Genomic DNA, 18,191 nt, shown 5'->3' with positions numbered 1-18,191 from the left:
ACAGGCCATGGGGCCCCAGGGGTCAGGGCTGTTGCTCACACTGTCACCCCCCCCAGACACACTCACACACTGAGGCACTGTCAGCCCTCCACGTTCTGGGGACATGCGAAACACAAGGTGTCAATTACTGACTGCCGGTTACAACGAAGAGAGGTAACTGAGGACCAGAGAGGGGAAGTGGCCTGCTCCAGGTCACACAGCAGGTTGGACCACTGACCGGCTCTCAGGCTCCCCCATGGCACTGCGGCTCCCAAATCTGTGGGATGACCTGGCTGGGCCCCTACGTGTCCCAGGATCTGGCCGCCTTCTCTGTAACTCCTGCCTTAGCTGTGTCTGACCCAGGGAAGAGGAGCGGTCTGCCAGCGGTCAACTCTCTCCTACTGGAATCACAGCTTTCTGCCCCCTCCTTCCACCTAAAACAACCCAAGGAAGCAAACCCAGCAAGCCGTGGGCCTCGCCTGTGTTGGACCCGGCACTACCCAGCCCGGGTGGAAGATGTGCGGCGGGGAACATGGACAGAGTGAAGTCCTGACCCCTCCTGACAGGGAGGCAGAAGGCCCGGCTCTAGACGTGTGTACACACAGCTATTTTTAGCCCTTGGAGGGCTGTGGGCGAAGCAGCGTGACCCGCATTTGCCTCAGCCCCTCCTTTTGCCCCCTCCAGGACAGGAGGCCTCCTTTGGCCCCCTGCCCTCCCCTTTATCAGCCTCCAGGCGAGGCCGGTGAATTCCAGGACCCCCCAAGAGAAGGAGCCGGGCAGGGACGCTCATCAAGACTGCCCACGGCCGGGAGCTGAGGCCAAGACCAAGCTCACGAGGGGCAGGATGTGGTTTTCAGAGAGGCGACATTTCAAGTTGCGAGAGAGATATTGGAGTCACACAATTTCATGCTTTTTCCGTGGCTCTTCTTCCCTAATCCTTGTACCTTCCTGGTCTGGGCGTCAGGAGGCCTGGTCCCAAACAAATATGCTGCCATGTTTACCATTGTGTGCCCCCCGGGCACGTAGGGCACTGTTAGCATCTCATCCATGCCCTCATCTGTAAAGTGGGATAATTCCCACCTAGCTGGCGGGGGTAGGGGCTGAGCTAACGAGAGGATGGATGTTCACCCACTTGTTCATTTAGCAAACACTTACTAAGCATCAATTTTGTGCCAGACACTATTCTAGCCACTGGATATAAAGCAGGGAGCCAGCCTGACAAGGTGCTGACCCTCCTGAAGATAATATGATCGGGGTAGGGGTGAGAGACAGATAATACATAGTACATGCATAAACAATAATCAGCTTATAGCATGTGCAATACAGGAATAATGTGGAGTGATGTGTTATGGAGTGACCAGAGTGGCAGAGGGGGCATGTATTTTAGGTAAGGGCAATCAGGAAGGACCCGCTGAGAAACTGAAATGAAACAGAGCCAGCCACAGTGAGGAGAGGAGGTGGTGAGAGGGAACAGCAGGTGCAAAGACCCTGGGGCAGGGAAACCAGCAGGGCTGGAAGGCGGCGACGGTGGGGGAGCAAGCACTGTACTTCGCGAGTGGGCAGGGGCCATATGCACAGGGTGTGTGGGCCACGGGGATGCCATGGGGAGGGCTATAAACAGGAAAAGATTTACTTTACGGCTACAAGGAAGAGCAGGAGGGAAGTGAGAGAGGGAGGCCAGAGAGGGCTGTTACCCTCACCGAGACAAAGGAGCTGATGAGTGGCGGGCAGGTTGGAACATAGGGCGGGTAAACCGTGGAAGTGGCAGATGGCTTGGCTGAGAGGGAGCATCAGAATCAAGGATGGCTCCTTGACTTTTGAATTCGATGCCTGGGTTGTGGTGGGGACAGGGCAGTTGAGCCAGAAGGGGCCAGACCAGGCTGGAGGGAGAACAGGATCTGGGGGATGGAAGCTTTTCTGGAAACACACATTTGCGATATCTACCGACATTCAAGTGGAGAGGGTTGCTCAGGGGAGCAGCCGCATGGGGAGCGCCAGGCCCCAGGCTGGCACGGCTCTCCTCCCGGGGGCTCTCTGCCAGGCTGCGTGGGCAGGTGCTCCCTCCGGGCCTGGCCTGAGGTTTTGTCCCAGTGCATCATGGATGAGGGCCTTCCGCTCCCCTTGGAGCGGGGCGTGGGTGAGGGTGGGCAGTGCCTGCAGCCTCAATGCAGAGCGCGTTGAAGGCTCTGCCCAAAAGGCTGGGCTGGACGGACCTAAAGGCTCCTCCTGGGGGACGTTGGAGCACCATTTGCCTTTGGCTGGACCCGAGCCCTGGGTGTCGCTACCAAGCCCCGTTCTCAGCTGGACTGACCATGTGTCTGGACCGGAACGCCGAGGGCAGAGGGAGTGGGAACACATTTGGGATTTTTAACAGCAAACCTAGTTCCCCTTCATTTTGTCATCAGCCAGCTGTGTGACCCCGAACATGCACCACCCCCTTTCCCCCCAGGCCTCAGAATTCCCACCTGAGACACCAGGGTGGAGCAGAAGGTCCTCCAGGCCTTTCTACAGCAATTCCACCTCCATAGTGAGACGCTGCGTTCTGACTGCAGGGTTGGGTAATGCGGCTCCGGTGTGAGTCAAGGCCTCGAGCCTGGGGCGTGGAGATGCCGGCAGGGCCCCTGGGGGGCAGATGAGTATGGCGCAGAGGCCACTGGAAGGATGGTCGGGGGAAATGAGGCGGGAATGCCAGGCTGCCTGCGGAGGGTCAGAGGGACCAGCCTACTATACAACCAACTGTGCCCTTGGGAAAATCTCTAGGCTTTCTAAAGCCTCAGATTTGCCATCTGCAAAATGGGATAGTAAGTGTCACTGATCTCAGAGGGGTGAATAACTGCTGAGGTGATGTGAGGAGAGCCTCCAGCTCAGCTCTGCTCGTAGCATCTCTTCCATTTCTGGAGGTTGCCTTCTCCCTATCCCTCTCCAGTTTGCAGCCAGAATCCAAATTTCGAGGGAGGGCTTTCTTGCTGTTGGGGCTTCCTGTGAGAGCCACAATCCCAAGCCTGGGAATCCTGCCAACCTCACCCTGGAGGCAGCGAACCCCGCCATGGCCTTGGGGCCTAGCCCCCTGGCGTGGCTTTCTGAGCGTCAGCCTTAGGTATTGCTGGTTAGGTCTTGAACCAGCGGCGGTAACGAGCTCTGAAATCACGCCAGTTTTGTGCTTTATTTCTCAAAGAAGAGAGGGGCTTTGATTCCCTATCAGCATTGATGTGCTTGCTGTTGTTGTGTTGTTGTGTGTGTTGTGTGTGTGTGTGTGTGTGTTTTAACTGCTCTGGGTTTTAGAGCTGTGGGGGAAAGTGAGGAAAATAGCAGATGCTGCATCCATTTGCCACCAAACTGTCTTGAAATGCTATAAATATTTTCTAAAAAGACTAGCTTCCCAAACCCGATGTGTTTGTTATCTCCTCCCTGAGAAACCGATTCCCCCAAATTAAGACAAATAACCTCTTAAATCAGAGTTGTTAACCTCAGGTGTAAAAACCGTTACTGCGCCAGCCGCGGGTCAGACCGCCTCTGCTCGCCTGCGGGACTCCGGGTGGCGTTGAGACGGTGGCGGCAGAGAGGAAAGAACCTGGTGCTCTATCCGGAGGCCCCAGTCAGAAGCCTTGCTCAGCCACTCATTGCTGTGTGACCTCAAGCCAGTGGGTTCACCTCTCTGAGCCTCTTGTTTCCTCATCTGTGTAACAGAGACATGTTACCTGCCACCCCTCGGAGCTGGCAAGTGTCACTGAGCTGTACTCGTGCTCCTCAGAGGTAACAGAGGTGACTGTGGGGTTCACGCGCTGCATTAATTGGGACTGAGGAAGCCCCTCTGCCTCCGTCCCCTCCAGCCCTGAGGCTGTGTCGAGGACAGCCTCTGATGCCCGCGACACTGCTGGTCCCTTTTCAACAGGGAGAGCCAGTGGAGCGCTTGCAGCCTCCAGCAGGCAGGCAGCAAAGTGATGCCATTGTTTCTTCTCCTTGCATTTGTTGTTATGTTTTACTTCTGTTCCTGGTGAGTGAGGCTAATTTTGTATTTAAGGTAATACTATAAAGTGTTTTTTAATAAATGTATTTTAGCAAAAACTGTGAATTGACTTCAAGAAAAATATTAAAGAGACGGCAGGAGGAAACGACAAACACCAGGAAGCTGGTTGGGCGACACAAGGGGCTCTGTGCACTGTGCGGGTTGCCCTTTCTGTACTGTTCACCTCTGTGAACTTGCTGTCTCCTTTACCTTTTCATCTCCTCGGAGAGAGGTGGACACGGAGGAGCTACTGGAAGGACATTTTGGTGCCTGTGTTCCAGCTGCAGGATACTTAGAGGGGACCACTACAGCCCATAACACGGAGGGGCCGCAGGAAGCCCCTGTGGCCGACCCTGCGGACTGTAGTAGCTGTTCCACTAACAGGGACGTCAAATACGATAGGTTTGGTTTTGCTTCGTCCGGGAGCGACGGCCTGGAGTGCTGTTTGGAGAAGTGACTCTGAGGTCACCTTTGAGCTCTAAGATAGCGTAGGGGGAGGTTGGCCACGGCTGCCCTGGGTGTGGAGGAAGCTTGTGATGCACCTGCCTGGCTGTCACCCGGGAGCTCCCCCAGGCGGGGGGCTGCATCCTGTCCGTGCTGCACCGCGCCAGGTGTGGTGGTCAGCCAGTGGATGGAGCCAGACGCTCCTGGTGGAAGGAAGCAGGTATTCCTGGGCGGCCCTTGCCCATTATGAGGGGCCGTCCCCCAACCAAGTCACAGGCCCCGGAGGGTCAGTGCCCAGCCCTGTGCTCCTGAAGTCCGTGTGCCCCCTCCCCACCATGGCTAGCCCAGGGCTGCACACAGAGTAGGTGCCCAGGAAGTGCATTGACCAGACCAGAGAATGACGGATGTCCCGCCAAGGGTCAGATCCCTCGTCCATTGTCCCTGGGGTCCTCGTCAGAGCAGGCATGCAGGCTTCTGATTTGGAAATCCTGGCTGCCACGTGTAGAGACATCACGATCGTGATCTGCCATCATCCTCACAGTGTTCACTCTACCATTGCCTTCATATCTGGCCAGCAGACGAAGCAGCCTCGTTTGCCCCCATTTTACAGGTGAGGCAATTGAGGCCCAGAGTTGGCAAGTGACTTGCTTGAGGTCACACAGCCAGTTAATGCAGCGACCTGGCCTGAACCCGTGACACTCACCTCCTGGCCATTTTGCCTTCCAGACACAACGATAGCTCAAAGGACTTTTTGTACCCTGGTGTTTAAACTTCACTCATTCATTCGTTCGTTTGTCTGAAATCCTCGTAGCCTAGTGGGTAAGAGCTCTGGAGCCAGATGGCCTGCTTTGCGTTTCAACCGCTTCCCGACCACGTGACCTTGGGCAAGTTTTTCTCTCTCTCTCTCTCTCTCTGCCTCAACTTCCTCATCTATAAAATGGGCATAATTACTGCATGGAGCTGTTGTGACGATTAGCAGGTTAGACAGTGCCTGGCTCGGGTAAGAGTTCTTGAGGGTGGTGTTCACTCCTTCACCGGGCGGTGTAGGGGCTCCCCCTCTGCTGGGCACTGAGGAATCGTAGAGGTGGGCCGGCAAAAGCAGTCACGGTCTGGTGAAGGTGAGGCAAGAAGTGGACATGTCCGCTAGGAGAGAGCATCTTGGGTGGTCAGGTAAGGTCAGCGGTGTGCTGGGCCCCAGGGGGTAGTGGGAGGAGGGACAGTTTGCTCAGTCATACTGCTTGAGGGGGCATTGAGAAAGGCTTATCCCTCTGAGGGAGGCTCCTGGATCAGGGCTGCAGAGGGCCCTGGGTGGACAAGGGCCCAGAAGCATGAAATGGGGTGGCCCCGGGGTCCAGGCGTAGAGCTCTGGCACCAGGGGGCTGGCCTGGCCCTTGCAGATGACAGCATCCAGGACTTCTCTAGTCAGAGGATAGCCCCCACCCCCAACCCCTTGTCACACCTTGCAGCTGAGGCCCCTGGGCTCCACTGCGGGCTGGGGTGAGGCTTGAGGAGAAGTAGAAAGGCCGAGTTGGTCTGTCCCAGTGGCGGCAGAGAGAATCCTGCGCGAGAGACTTGGCAGAGGGTAATGTCTATTGTTCATGGGCTGGTGAGCCAGCGCCCCGCCGTCTGTCTGCCCGCCTGTCTCTCCCCTCTGCATCTGTCCATGCAGTGCAGTATAAACAGCCCCTCCCAACACGCAGCCACCACGGATTCGCTTGCAGTCCTGGTGTTGACACCCCAGCCCACCCGGAGACCCATCTATTCTGCCGCTGGGGCACGGGGCCCGGTTTTAATCATCCTTGCTCCACCACGAGATACAGATGGTTGTATTATTAATAGTCATAATTAATCAGCATCCGTGAGGATCTCTTCCCTGGGCATCAGATATTCAGAATGGGCAGCCCCAGGAGGGCCCGTTCCAGTCTTCACCTGACCGATGGGGAACCGAGCCCTGGAGAAGGGAGGTGACTCACGGGAGGTGCACCCGGGAGCAGGTCCCAGGCCCAAATCCCAAGTCTAGTGATAGCACGCTAGTGTTCCTGCCCAGAAGTAGACTGTCCACTGCCCGCGCCCCGCCCCACACACCTAGGTTCTAGGGTGCTGGTGGCTGGGAGAAGCCTTCAGTGCTGGGGGCGGGAGGGCAACACTTGGCCTGGGGTGAACTCAGGGCTCTCAGGTGAGAGCAGAGGAAGAAAGGTCGAATGGGAGGGAGGAAAGGCCAGAGGGAGGCAGGGCCTAGTGGGCGAGCGGGAGAGGCTGAGGGTGGCCAGGCGGCCTTGGGTGGAGGGGGTGCCAAATACCAGCTACCCCCACCGCCCACCAGACGGTAGGCCTGGGCCTGATGGCGGCTGCTTCTCCGCTCTAAGCGCCACGTCCCAGGGACGGTGATTTACTGCTTGCGGCAGGCGGCTCCTGATTTATGGGCCTGTTGTGGACGGGCCTGACTCCACCAGCACAGCAGCAACAAGGGGCTTCTCGCACAGCTCTGCAGATGGCCGCCGGCCCACCTGCTCCCCTAGCCCGTGCTCCCGGGCCCCCGTACATGCGTGTGCATCAGAGCGGTCCACACCCCTGCTCGGCGGCCCCCAAGCTGCGTTAGCCCCAGTGCAGCTGTGTGCCATTCTGGGTGTGAGCGTGTGTGCAGATAAGCACAAGTGTGTCAGAGTGCTCACGTGGGTGTGCCTGCGTGCCCTGGTGAGGGGAGGGCACGCGTCTTTGTGATGCACGCGCGTCTGTGTTGGGGTGCAATGGGCTACATGCCTGTGGGCATGCAGCCACCACCTCATCCTGCCTTCCTCGGACGGACACCACCCACATTCACACACCCCCACACGTGTACACGCTGACCAGCACGCTGGCGGGGCTGTCCGGGTCTGATCACGAGGCTCTCGTGGAGCCACCTCACATTGTGAGCATTAACGGGGTGTAAAAGCTGCTGGATAAGTCAAGGCTCAAGCCTCAGTTTCCCCATCTATAAAATGGTAATATGACCCTCACTGGCCATCTCACGGGGCTGTTTTGAGGATCAGATGAGAAAAGGGCTCTACGAAGAGTATGGGTGATGCCCACAGTGCTTGTCCCAGCTCTGAGCACACGAGTCGAGGGGCTCTGGGCACCGGGGTGGGTAGGGGGTGACATGTGGGTCTGGGTCGGACGCGTTCATCTGACTCCCCGGCTGCTGCACTCCAGCCTTGAGGTTTGGGCAGGTGACTCCTCTTCATCTTTCTCTGAATCTCTAGGAACCGTGGATTCCTCCTCTTTCAAGAGGGCGTGTGAGGGCCGGCTCCGTGGCTTGGCGATTAAGTGCGCGCGCTCTGATGCTGGCAGCCCGGGTTGGGATCCCGGGAGCGCCCCGAGGCACCACTTCTCCGTCCAACGTGAGGCCGAGTCCCACGTACAGCAACTAGAAGGATGTGAACCTATGACATACAACTATCTACTGGGGCTTTGGGGGGAAAAAACTGAATAAATAAAATCTTTAAAAAAAAAAAAAAAAAAGAGGGCGTGTGAGTAGTATGGACCCCGTGGTGTGGGGAAGGATTAATGAGAAACGTGTGTTGAGCGTAGCTCAGAGCTTGACACAAAGCAGCCGCTCAGGGCAGCAATATTTGTTATTATTTTTGCCAGCCTATTGCCATACAGTGGACACTAAGTTTGGAAACACAGGTGAATGCACAGTGGATGATGTATTGACAGCAAACTATGGTATTATCTATGTTTCCAGACTTTGTGGCCATCAGTCCCCATCCAAGAAGAGTCCAGGCCCTTCTTCAGGGCAGTTAGGGCCTGGGGTGGACTCGCACCCCAGCCTGCAGGATGGGCCCCTAGGGATGGAGGTGCTGACCTCTGCTGGCTCCTGGGAACCAGGGTGCTGGGCCCCCACAGCCACCTGGCTCCCCAGTGGGAGGCTGGTGGTCACCTCTATCCCCACCTCAACTTCACCCCTGCTGGCCTGAGGCCCTGAGAGGAGGCCCAGAGGTGAACATGATGCCTCACCTGAGCCAGGTGAAGACTGCAGACCCGCTGCCAGCCCAGGGGCTTTCTCCTGCTGGCTGTAGACTGAGCCTGTGAACGATGCCCATCATGGCTGGCTCCCTGGTCTGTGTGCTCCAGGCCAGCTGCTGGGGTCCAGAAGAGGTACAAAGTCCCCACTCCAGTCCCTGGCCTGGTGCCCAGGCCAGGACTAGCAGACACAGCCAGGGCTGCAGGGGCTCAGAGATTGTGGGGACCAAGGTGGGGCCAGATGGGCAGGGAAGAGAGGAGGCAAGCCAGGCTGGAGCCAGACCTTGAAGGACAAGGGGATTTAGCTCGCTGGAAGGGACAGCATTCCAGAGGACAGAAGTGTGTGGGCAAAGGTTTGGAGTCGTTCCTGGGGAAAGGCGTGCCCTCTCCCATTAGACATCTGGGCTGCTCTGGCCCAGACGGCCTCGGCTCTCGGTGACCAGTGGCTGTGGGGTGAAGCAGATGGCCAGTGGTGGGTGGGGCCACCCTCAGGCCTGAGCCAAGCGAGGCCAAGTGGCCCACACGGGCCAGAGCCTGAGACCTTGGCACCAGCCACTGGGAGCTCTTAACTCGAGAGTTAATGATTCATTTGTGGCCAACTTCTGCTGGCCTTTGCCTGGAAATTCCCAAGCCTGCCCCTTCCCTGCGCTCCGGGAGCTCCAAGAGTACAGTCTCGTTTACACTTGGCTGAGAACATCTCACCCACTATCCAGGGAATGGCTTTTAAAATGACAGCAGGAGCAATGCAGGTTAGCCATTAGGAAGAACTGATTCTGGGCTGCAGGCCAGGGGCTGGAGTGGTTGGTTAGAGTCTGGTAGAGTAAGAGGCCCCTCTCTGACCCTGTGTACCAAGTACTGGTGGAAGGAACCCTGTTTGTGTTCGTGGTTCCCCCTCCCCCATTTAATTCAGAGCAATTGTGAACAGAATCCAGTAGTGCCGTGTGAAAAGTGTTGCAACAGTTACAAAGGGGGAAATAGAGTTTGACCCAGAGCAGAACTCGGCTGAGTAGAAAAAGCAGTAACATATGCAAAGGCCCTGGGGCAAGCAAGTCCAGGGGAGGTTGTTCAGGGAGGTTGAGTAGTTGTGGTACGGCTGGAGGGTGGAGGGTGTGAGAGGCCTCTGGAAGTATGGACACAACTCACAGGTGAAGGGCTTAGAGGACGTGGGAATGTGGCAGTGGGAGGTGCTGGCAGTGGGGAGTCAGGGCTGGTACCTGAGCAGGGACAGGTGTGTTTGATTTGGGTTTTTGGGTCGTTGGCCCATTTGTGTCTTGATTCTGCTGGTCGGCAAACCTTCCCTGACAGCCTGCTCTGTGCCAGCTCAGGCCCAAGCCCCGCATGGGTCCCTGCACCTCTGTGGGCGTGGACTAGAGGGAAGGGTTCCTGTGCAGCAATCCAGGTGAGGGGCGACAGGGACCCAGCAGAGCCGCATGCCATTAGCGTGAGTACAGGTCTGTGCTGATGACTTCTTCAGACTCACCCGGACCTGTCACCCCAATCTTTGGGTGAGCATGGTGGGGGTGTTGAGGTAGCCTTGAGGAAATGCGTGTTCCTGGTGGACTGTGGACACACAGCCTGGTTACCCCTGTCCTATAGGGTCACGTGGTCTTAGCACTTCCGAATGCGTCTCTGTCGCTCTGCAGATGAGTAGACTGAGAGGGCAGGGTCAATGACAGAGCTTGGGCACAGCTCAGGGCCCCATCTCCACGTCCTGGCTGGTTGCACACATATCCCCTCCCCTTCCCCGCTACAGATTTAAGAATATGTCCCCAAACCAGGCAAAACAGAGCAGCCTGATCCTACAGGTCAAAATGTCCTGGGCTTGGGGAAGGGGCTTCCTTTATACCTTTTCAACTTTGTGAATTTCATTTCTGATTATTTCTTGCCAGTCCCAGGCGTTGGTGGTAAACAACCGCTCTCCCCAGAATGTTTCCCTGTGACAGCAGCTTTCTCTGGCGAGGGTGCTATCAACACTTGGCAGGGCCTCCTCCCAGCTCCCGGCTCCCAGCTTGGGCTCCTGAGAAGCGAGAGCTTCTGAAAGCCGTTCAAGAATGTGGCGCTCTCCCGGTGTGCCGTGGGGGCGTGAGCCTAGCCTCTTTGTTCCCTGCAGCAGCCAGTGGCCCGGCCTGGCCTCGGAGCCTCAAATGGCCCTGGTTGTGGATGGTCCCCAAGCGCAGAAGCGAGGCGGTATCAGGTATCCGCTGGCTCCCACAGCCCTAGTGCCCAGGTCCTGGCACGGCTCAGCGGCAGGAGGGAGCCCATCTCCCGAGGGCAGCTCTGCCAGTTCTGTCTGTGGCCCGGAGACTAGCCGTGTCCCAGCTCTGCAGCCCCCGTGGTCTGTGTCACGCTGCCTTAGGCGTCCTGCGTCAGAGCCAGGAAATGGATCTGCCGTGCGGGGGTGGAGGTGCTGCTGCCCTGGGCAGCCTGGGTGAATCCCAACCTCCTACCCATCCACACTGGTGGCAGCGGGGGATGGCGGGGCGGCTGGACTCATGCATCCCTCGCCTGGCATGGCCTGAATTTGACCTGTACCTGGAGGAGGGACTGAGGTGACAGCCCGCTCCCTGCTCCACTTACTGTGCCCAAGCCCCCAACTCCACATGGCCTGTAACAGCCATTGAAGACGTGCAGGGCTGTTGACCAGACAGAGCACCCAGACACAGGCATAGCTAGGCTGCTGTGCCTTTACCAGGGCTGTACTGCTTTCCTGGAATGCCCTTCCTGCACTGGTCTCTGGGCGAGAATTTACCCAAGAATCACTTCTTTGGGGAAGCCTTCCCCAGCAGCCCCTCCTCCAGCTGAAGGTGTCCTCTTGTCGCCTGACCACCCTCTATCGACCTCCCTTTCACTGTGTCACAACGTGTGTAATCACGTTCTCCTGCAAAGGGCTCCCACGTTTGCCTGCCTGAGTGCTTTGAGGCCTATTTATCTGTGCATCCTGCATGCCCCATCTACAGTAGATGCTCAATAAAAGCACGCTGGATTTAATTAAGGGGGTTCCTGAAGGTGGTCTTGGAGTGTCCCTTTGTTAATGATGTGGTGAAGAGGGGAGGCGGGAGTTTGCCATTAGAGAGGCCGACCTCCCTGCACCAGACCCACTTCGCAGGCTGGCAGGCAGGCCGGGTAGTTGGCCAGGGCTGCAGCGGGCCCTCCCCGTCCGCATCCGGCCAATGCCTTCCCTGCAGGCAGGAACCGGCTCCCGGGCTGCTCGTGTGATCACTCTCCAGAAAACACCCCAGTGGAAACTGCATGAATGATTGATAAGAGCTGAGAGCTGTTTAATTTTTTCCCCCTGTTTAATGGCTATCAATAATTTAATACGCTCTCTGTATGTTTTTAAGAAATAGCACCCATTTTGCCGTCTCCGGTTTAGCGGGCTAAATGATTTAAGTGTTGGAAATGTGCTCTGAGGATGGAGGTTGAGCAAGTCAAAGGAATCTGGAGGCTGGGAGCGGGGGAGGTGGGTTCAGAGCCAGCAGCATCTTGGCCTGTGTGTGTGTGTGTGTGTGTGTGTGTGTGTGTGTGTGTGAAGGTGGGAAGGAGGGAGGAGGGAGGGGGCGGGTAAAAGCCAGCGCCTCTCTGCTAAGAGCAAGATAATTGCTTTTCCGGGTCTCGCTGAGCAGCAGCTGAACAGCTGTCAGCTCACCCCCACCCCACAATGCTGAGCTTTTCTGGATGACTCTGGGGGGCCCCGGGGAGGGCGAGGAAGGAGCTGCTGCTGGTACCACCATGGGCTGAGAACCTCCCTCCCCCTGACATCTTTGCCCCTTTCTAAATCTTTTAAATCATTTTTATTTTAATGATGCAGTTAGTCTGCTGCCGGCCGTGTCTTCCAGATGGGGTGGGAGTGGTGTGGAGTGGGGGGCTCAGAATTACTAATCTCAGGGCCCAAAGGGACCTGGAAGGTCATCTGCCAGTACTCCCCCAAACTTTCCAGATGCAAAGGATCACCTGGGAGGACTTGTTAAAAATTTAAATTTCTGGGCTGCATTCCAAACCCACAGACTTCCATTCTCAGGGGAGAGGCCTGGGAAGCCGTGGGTTTAACAATCAGCCCAGGTGATTCTTATCATCAGAGGAGTTTGAGAAATATGGAGTCCAGCTCCAGTTCTGATACTGACAGCACCCACAGCACCACATGCCACTCCCTCTGCTTGCATGCCTCTGGGGATGGGGCGCTCAGCACTGTGCGAGAGCACACCCACCTGTGGAAGGTGTGCTCCAGTCCAGAACTCCTTCTGACGTTCTGCTAGATCCACCTGGCTGCCCCCGTGTGCTCCTCATGTGGAGTTACCTCTGCTACAGGACAGACGGTCTCTCCTGGGACCTAGTGTCCTGCCCTCTCCCATCCTGGCCATCCTCCAGCTTATCTGTTGGGCCTCTCTGTTGGGCAAGGAGCCTCCTTTCTTAGCAAAAGGCTTTGGATACCAGAGAAAATGTCCCTGGGATAGCCCAGGCGTGGGGAGGGACTCTCCCCTCCAGGCCTGGGCGCCCCTTCCTAGGGGCAGGCAGGTGACATGGTGCTGTGGCCTGCCTGTGGTGGCCTGCGGTGGTGCATCACCAGCACCAGCACAGTGGGGCCCCTGAGGAAGGCAGAAAGAGCCCTGGGCCTCAGAGCCACCTCGGCCTGTCAGGGCCCAGTCCTCCCCGAGGAGAGAAAAATGTGACTCATCAGAGATTGTGACAGATTGTGAGCCAGATCTCTGGGGTGACAGTGGGGGAACTGAGGCCAGACAGAGTCCCCCAAGGTCACACATCCATTGAGGACAGAGTTGGACTGCAAAGATAGGGCCGGGGACCCAGAAAGGGGCATCCAGAACTGAGGCTCTTGCACTAGGGGTCAGCTGAGACCCCACCCCAGTCACCTGAGGGCTGGTGGGGAGGGCTTCCTCCTCCTCACTTGGCACTGAAGGAGACAAGTCAACACATTGAAGGGTTTTTAGCAGAGCCGATGCCCTGTCTGTCTGGCATGATGACTCTTCCTTTGCTTTGCCTGGCAATTTGCATTGTCTCAGCAGAGATGCAGTGCTGACTGCCAGTGTGGGTTGCTATTTTATTTTAATAGATAATTAAGAGAGAAGGAGTGGTACATATTTCAAGGTGTCATCGTCTACTGCAAAACAGGGGACACCTAAGTCCTCCCCCGTTCTATAGACCCTTGGTACCCCCAAATTCAGCCCTGCCCTTGGTCTATGTGGGAGAAGCCTGGGTTCCAGGAGGCACTGGCATATGACCCATCTTGTGATCGCCAGTCCCTCCATGTCCCTTCATGCCCCAAAGCCTACCCTGATCATCGTAGCATCACAGTGGGGGTCTTGACCCTTGGGCAAGAGGAAGAGTGGTACCACCTAACCCTGCCAGGGGCCTCTGCTTGGAGAGCTCTGAGAGCTGGGGAGACAGAAGGGAAAGACTTAACCCCACGCTCAAGAAGACCCAGCCCCAGAGAGAGAGCTACATGATTATGAACGCCTGGGCAAGACCTGGGGCAGTCAGGGAAGGCTTCCAGGAAGAGGTGCCACCTACCCTCAGGCTTGAAGCACAGTAGGAAGGAGATAGGCATCCCAGGTGCAGAGGTGTGAGGCGGCACTGTGAGTGTACAGAGGAGAGTGAGGTGGAACCTGCAGGGGCGGGCCAGAGCTAGACAGGAGGGCAGGCCAGGGCGGGGCTGGATCTGGCACACCTGGGCAGAGAACCACAGGGGGTTGGTTTGTTTTTAACTTCAATTGAAGTGTTACATCCATGCAGAAAAGTGTGCATATCCTAAGTGTGTATCTTGACAAATTGTCACAAAATGAACATACTCATGTAACCACCACGCAGCTCAAGAAACAGAACATTCCAGAGCCCCTAGAACACACCACGTGCCCCCTTCCAGTCAGCGTTCCCTTGAGGAAAATGACCATCCTGATTTCTAGCAGCATGCTATCAGTTATCTGTCGCTGCCCAAGAAACACCCCAAAACTTAGTGGCTTCAGACAGCCACCATTTATCATGTCTCATCACTCTGTGGTTTGCCTGGGCAGTCCTTCTGCTGGTTTGCCCTGGGCTCACGTGACTCCAGTCCCCTGACAGGCCGGCTGGACCGGAAGGTCGAAGGTAGCCTCAGTCACATTTGGCAGTTGTTGCTGACTGTTGCCTGGGTGGCCTCAGTTCTCCTCCATCCTCCTGAGGGACATTCTTTCCACTGCCAGGCAGTGTTCCAGGAGGGCCGGGGCCAGACACGGTGGGACTCTTAAGACCTAGCCTCTGTAAGCCGCAAAATGCCACTTTCACCCAATCCTATTGGTCAAAACAAGTCTCCAGGCCAGCCCGGGTTCCGGGGGTGGAGAGCAGACTCCACCTCTTGGTAGGAGTTGCTGCAGAGAATCTGTGGTCATTTTTAGACAACCACAAGCATTGAGTAGTTTTGCCAGTTCTTGACCTTTATATAAATGGACCCCTTAAGAATGTTCTCTGTTGTGTCTGGCTTTTTTGGGCAACATTATATTTGTAAGATTTATCTATATTGTTGGCAAATCATTTTTCTCATTGCTGTGTGATATTCCATTGTGTGGCTGCACAATTTATGCATTCTATAGTTGATGGCCATTTGGGAAGCTTTCATGTTTTTGGCCATTATGAATAGCAGTGCTGTGAACATTCTCGTACACATCTTTGGGTGATCACATGCACACATTTCTGTGGAAGTGGAGTCGCTGGGTTGGTGATAGACCACAGGGTAGGAGAAACTTCTAAACTGTTCTCCAAGGTAGTGACCAGTACATGGCCCTCTAGCAGTGATTGGAAGGCCCAGAGGGCTTTGGGGAGGGGAGTGAGGTGGTCAGTGGGGTTTTAGAAAGGCCCACCAGCCAAAGATGGGCTGGAGGGGTATCTCTGACCCTGGGGCTCCCTGGAATGTCCCCTCTCTGCCCACCCCAAGCCTCAGGCCTCCAAGCTGGGGGCAGTAGGGCTGGTGACCTGATCCCTAACAGTCAGGGGAGCTGGGTGCCTGCATGAGCTGACACAAGAGGATGCAGGAGCTAGGGGACCTGCCGTGGTGGCCTCCATCTGAGACACCTCTGGACAGTGGCCAAGGCCAGGAGACTTGGTCCTATGTCCGGCCTGGCTGCTCTCATGCTGTGGGACCGTGAGGGGAAACCCTTCTCCTGTCAGGGCCTCAGTGTCCTCATTTGTCAAGTGACAGAGAAAAGTGTCAACCTTACCACGTCTCTTTCCTCTCACCTACCTGAACTCTGTGTTCTAGAATCCAATGGGGGAAGGGCACGAGGAGGCCCTGGGAGATCTCAGCAGACTTCCTGGTTTTGGGGCACATGTTAGTTGGCCAATTTTGCACAGCTTGTTCACTGAACACCTTCACTGCACCATTCATCAGTCATTCATTCGTTCACTTATCTATCCAGCAGTCTCTGTGGCCTTCTAGCCTTGGAGGATAGAGAGATAAACTAGACCTCATTCCTGATGTCCAGGAGCTCTGCCCAGGGAGGAGACCAGCTTATAGAAAGCTGAAGGAGACACGGTCAGCTGGGCCCAAAGCCGCTGGGGAGTGAACAAAGAAAGGAGGGGCAGGCCAGAGAGGGCTTCATGGAGGCATCTGAGCAGAGCCTTGAAGGCCAGTGGGGCTTTGAAAGACAGAGAAGTGGGGGAAAAGGAAAGGGCTCTCAGTAGAGCGCTTGACATGTCCCAAGGCCGGGGTGCTGCTGTGGTATGGGGTGCAGAGGGGCTGCCCTCACTGTTGGGGCTGCTTCTGGGGCCTCGAACATGAAGTTCAGGAGATGGGCTTTTATTGGGGGTTGGGGGGCAGCATCCAGTTCTAGGATGGCTTCACTTTGGTGGGCCAGCTTGGCCTTCCAGAAGATGGCCAGAGGGACCTGGGCAGGTGGGACCTAGAGGTCAGCCAGCAGGTGGCGGGGGGGTGCCCACAGGGTCAGGCTTGGAGCTCACCGAGCCCTCTCCTCTCTCCTCCAGGACTGGCAGTGGCTGTGCTCGGCCAAGTCGGACCACTGGGGCCACTGCCTCCTTCCCACCACGGCCTCCTTTTCCTGACACTCCAGCCTCAAGTCCTGGTGTCAGCAGAGGCCTCAGCAGGTAAGCAGGAGGGGCCTCTGGTGCTGTGTGTCTGCTGGTGTGGGGCCCACCCTGAGGGCTGGTGCTGTTTCCAGTCTGGAGCGCTGGGAGCTGGGCTGTCATCACTGAGGAATGAGGGGAAGGGGCTTATTTCTCAGTTTCCACTTCTTCCTTGGCCTTCTCCTCTCAGGGAACCAGACAAAGGGACAGGGGGTGCCCTGGTCTGGGACTCAGCATTTGGTATTATTCTATTGCCAACTCCCAGCGTAGCCTTGGGCAGCTCTGTTCCTCCGCTGCTGAGGGCCTCAGTTCTCTCATCCAGGACGTGAAAATAAGAATATAATATCCTCGCATATTCTGAGCACTTAATCATATGCCAGGCAGGGTCCAGGTGCTATGTAGTTATTAACTCTCTTCATCTTCACAACAACCCTGTGAGGTAGGCACTATCATTTCCATTGTACAGGTGAGGAGACTGAGCCTTGTGTCAGGAAGTAACTTGCCCAAGGCCACACGCCTGGCTGAGCCCCCGTGGGGCTCAATTCTGGGTCTGTATGGCTCCAGTGTGCCAGCCCCTAACCCCTGGACTGTTCTGCCCCTGGCCTCGCCCCCTTCTGCTGGCCTCTTCTTGGGGGTGGGGATCAAGGTGATCTGTGGCGTCCTCAGAAGTGCTGGGTCCTGTCCCAACTCAAGGCAGAGGGAAGAGGCTTTTACAAGGTGACAGTGGTGGCCAGTAGCCTGGAGTCATGACTTATGTGTGGATGTGATGTGACATGAACTAGGCCTGGCCTTTTGGGTCAGGTGCCTAGGACCACATAGGGCCCCTTCTAGAGGAAGGATGTGTTAGCTAGATAAAAGCTCTCTCCCCTTCTGCCTTCCAAGTTCAGTTTCCCAAGCTTGTATTAAGCACTTACTGTATGCCAGGCCCAACACCAGGCCCTGGGATGCAGGGGAAAGGGGCTTGCCCCATTCCGTGTTCCGGGGAAGAAGCAGAGATCATAACAGATGCAGCATGCCCCATAACAGTGGGGTGGACAGGGTTCAGAGGTTAGGGGAGCATTCTGGGGGAGGTGACCCAAAAGTGAGTAGCACTGTGGGGAGACAGGAGCAGTGAATGGGTGGAAGAACCTGGCAGGATGGGGGATGAGATCGGCAAAGGGCTGGGAAGATTGGGTGGCACTATAGTTAACACATGGGCGTGATGTTCTCATCTAGAAGTACAGATATGCATACAAGTCCCAGGGGATTTTCCCAACCCTCAGTCATAATTTGCAGGGCCTGGTGTAAAACAGAAATGCAGGGCCCGTTGTTCACAAATTATTAAGGATTTCAAGATGGTGGCAGCGGAGCATTAAAGCAAGAGTGGGGTCCTTCTAAGCTTGGGGTCCTGTGCAGCTGTCCATGAAGCCAGCCCTGCCTAGAATAAGTGAAGTGTTTGTGGGATTAAGTGCAAAGAACTGAGTTCTGGTGCAGGCTTCACCAGTTACCACCAGTCCAGTGACCTTGGGCAAGTCCCCCATCACCTCTGTGAGTTTGGTCTGTGAAGGGGAGAGATTTGCCCTCCCCCCAGCAGCAGGCGGCTCAGCGGTGCCAGCATCCAGCTTGTCCCCAGTGGCCCGGGACAGTGGCTTCAGTTAGGGTGTGATTACGGCACCTTCTGTCAGGCGGTGGTGTCCGAGGATTCCTTGGCCTTTGG

The 18,191-nt window shown here is 56.3% G+C and overlaps 1 protein-coding gene across 5 annotated transcripts in view; it reads left to right on the top strand.

Annotated features, from left to right (window-relative positions):
• Positions 1-18,191, top strand: part of ZMIZ1 (zinc finger MIZ-type containing 1) — a 236,979-nt gene that overhangs the window by 30,725 nt on the left and 188,063 nt on the right. For 4 of the 5 annotated variants that reach the window (XM_087431980.1, XM_087431981.1, XM_087431983.1 and 1 more), the window contains exon 2: positions 16,397-16,516. The exons of the other annotated variant lie outside the window; for it this stretch is intronic. The gene's annotated coding sequence lies outside the window, so the exon portion shown is untranslated. The remainder of the gene's footprint in view (positions 1-16,396; positions 16,517-18,191) is intronic. 5 annotated transcript variants of the gene reach the window in all.

The sequence above is a fragment of the Ceratotherium simum genome, chromosome 6, assembly GCF_057802395.1.
Source record: "Ceratotherium simum simum isolate JZ-2026a chromosome 6, ASM5780239v1, whole genome shotgun sequence".
NCBI classification, from domain to species: Eukaryota; Metazoa; Chordata; class Mammalia; order Perissodactyla; family Rhinocerotidae; genus Ceratotherium; species Ceratotherium simum.
This window is presented reverse-complemented; position numbering and strand designations above follow the sequence as displayed.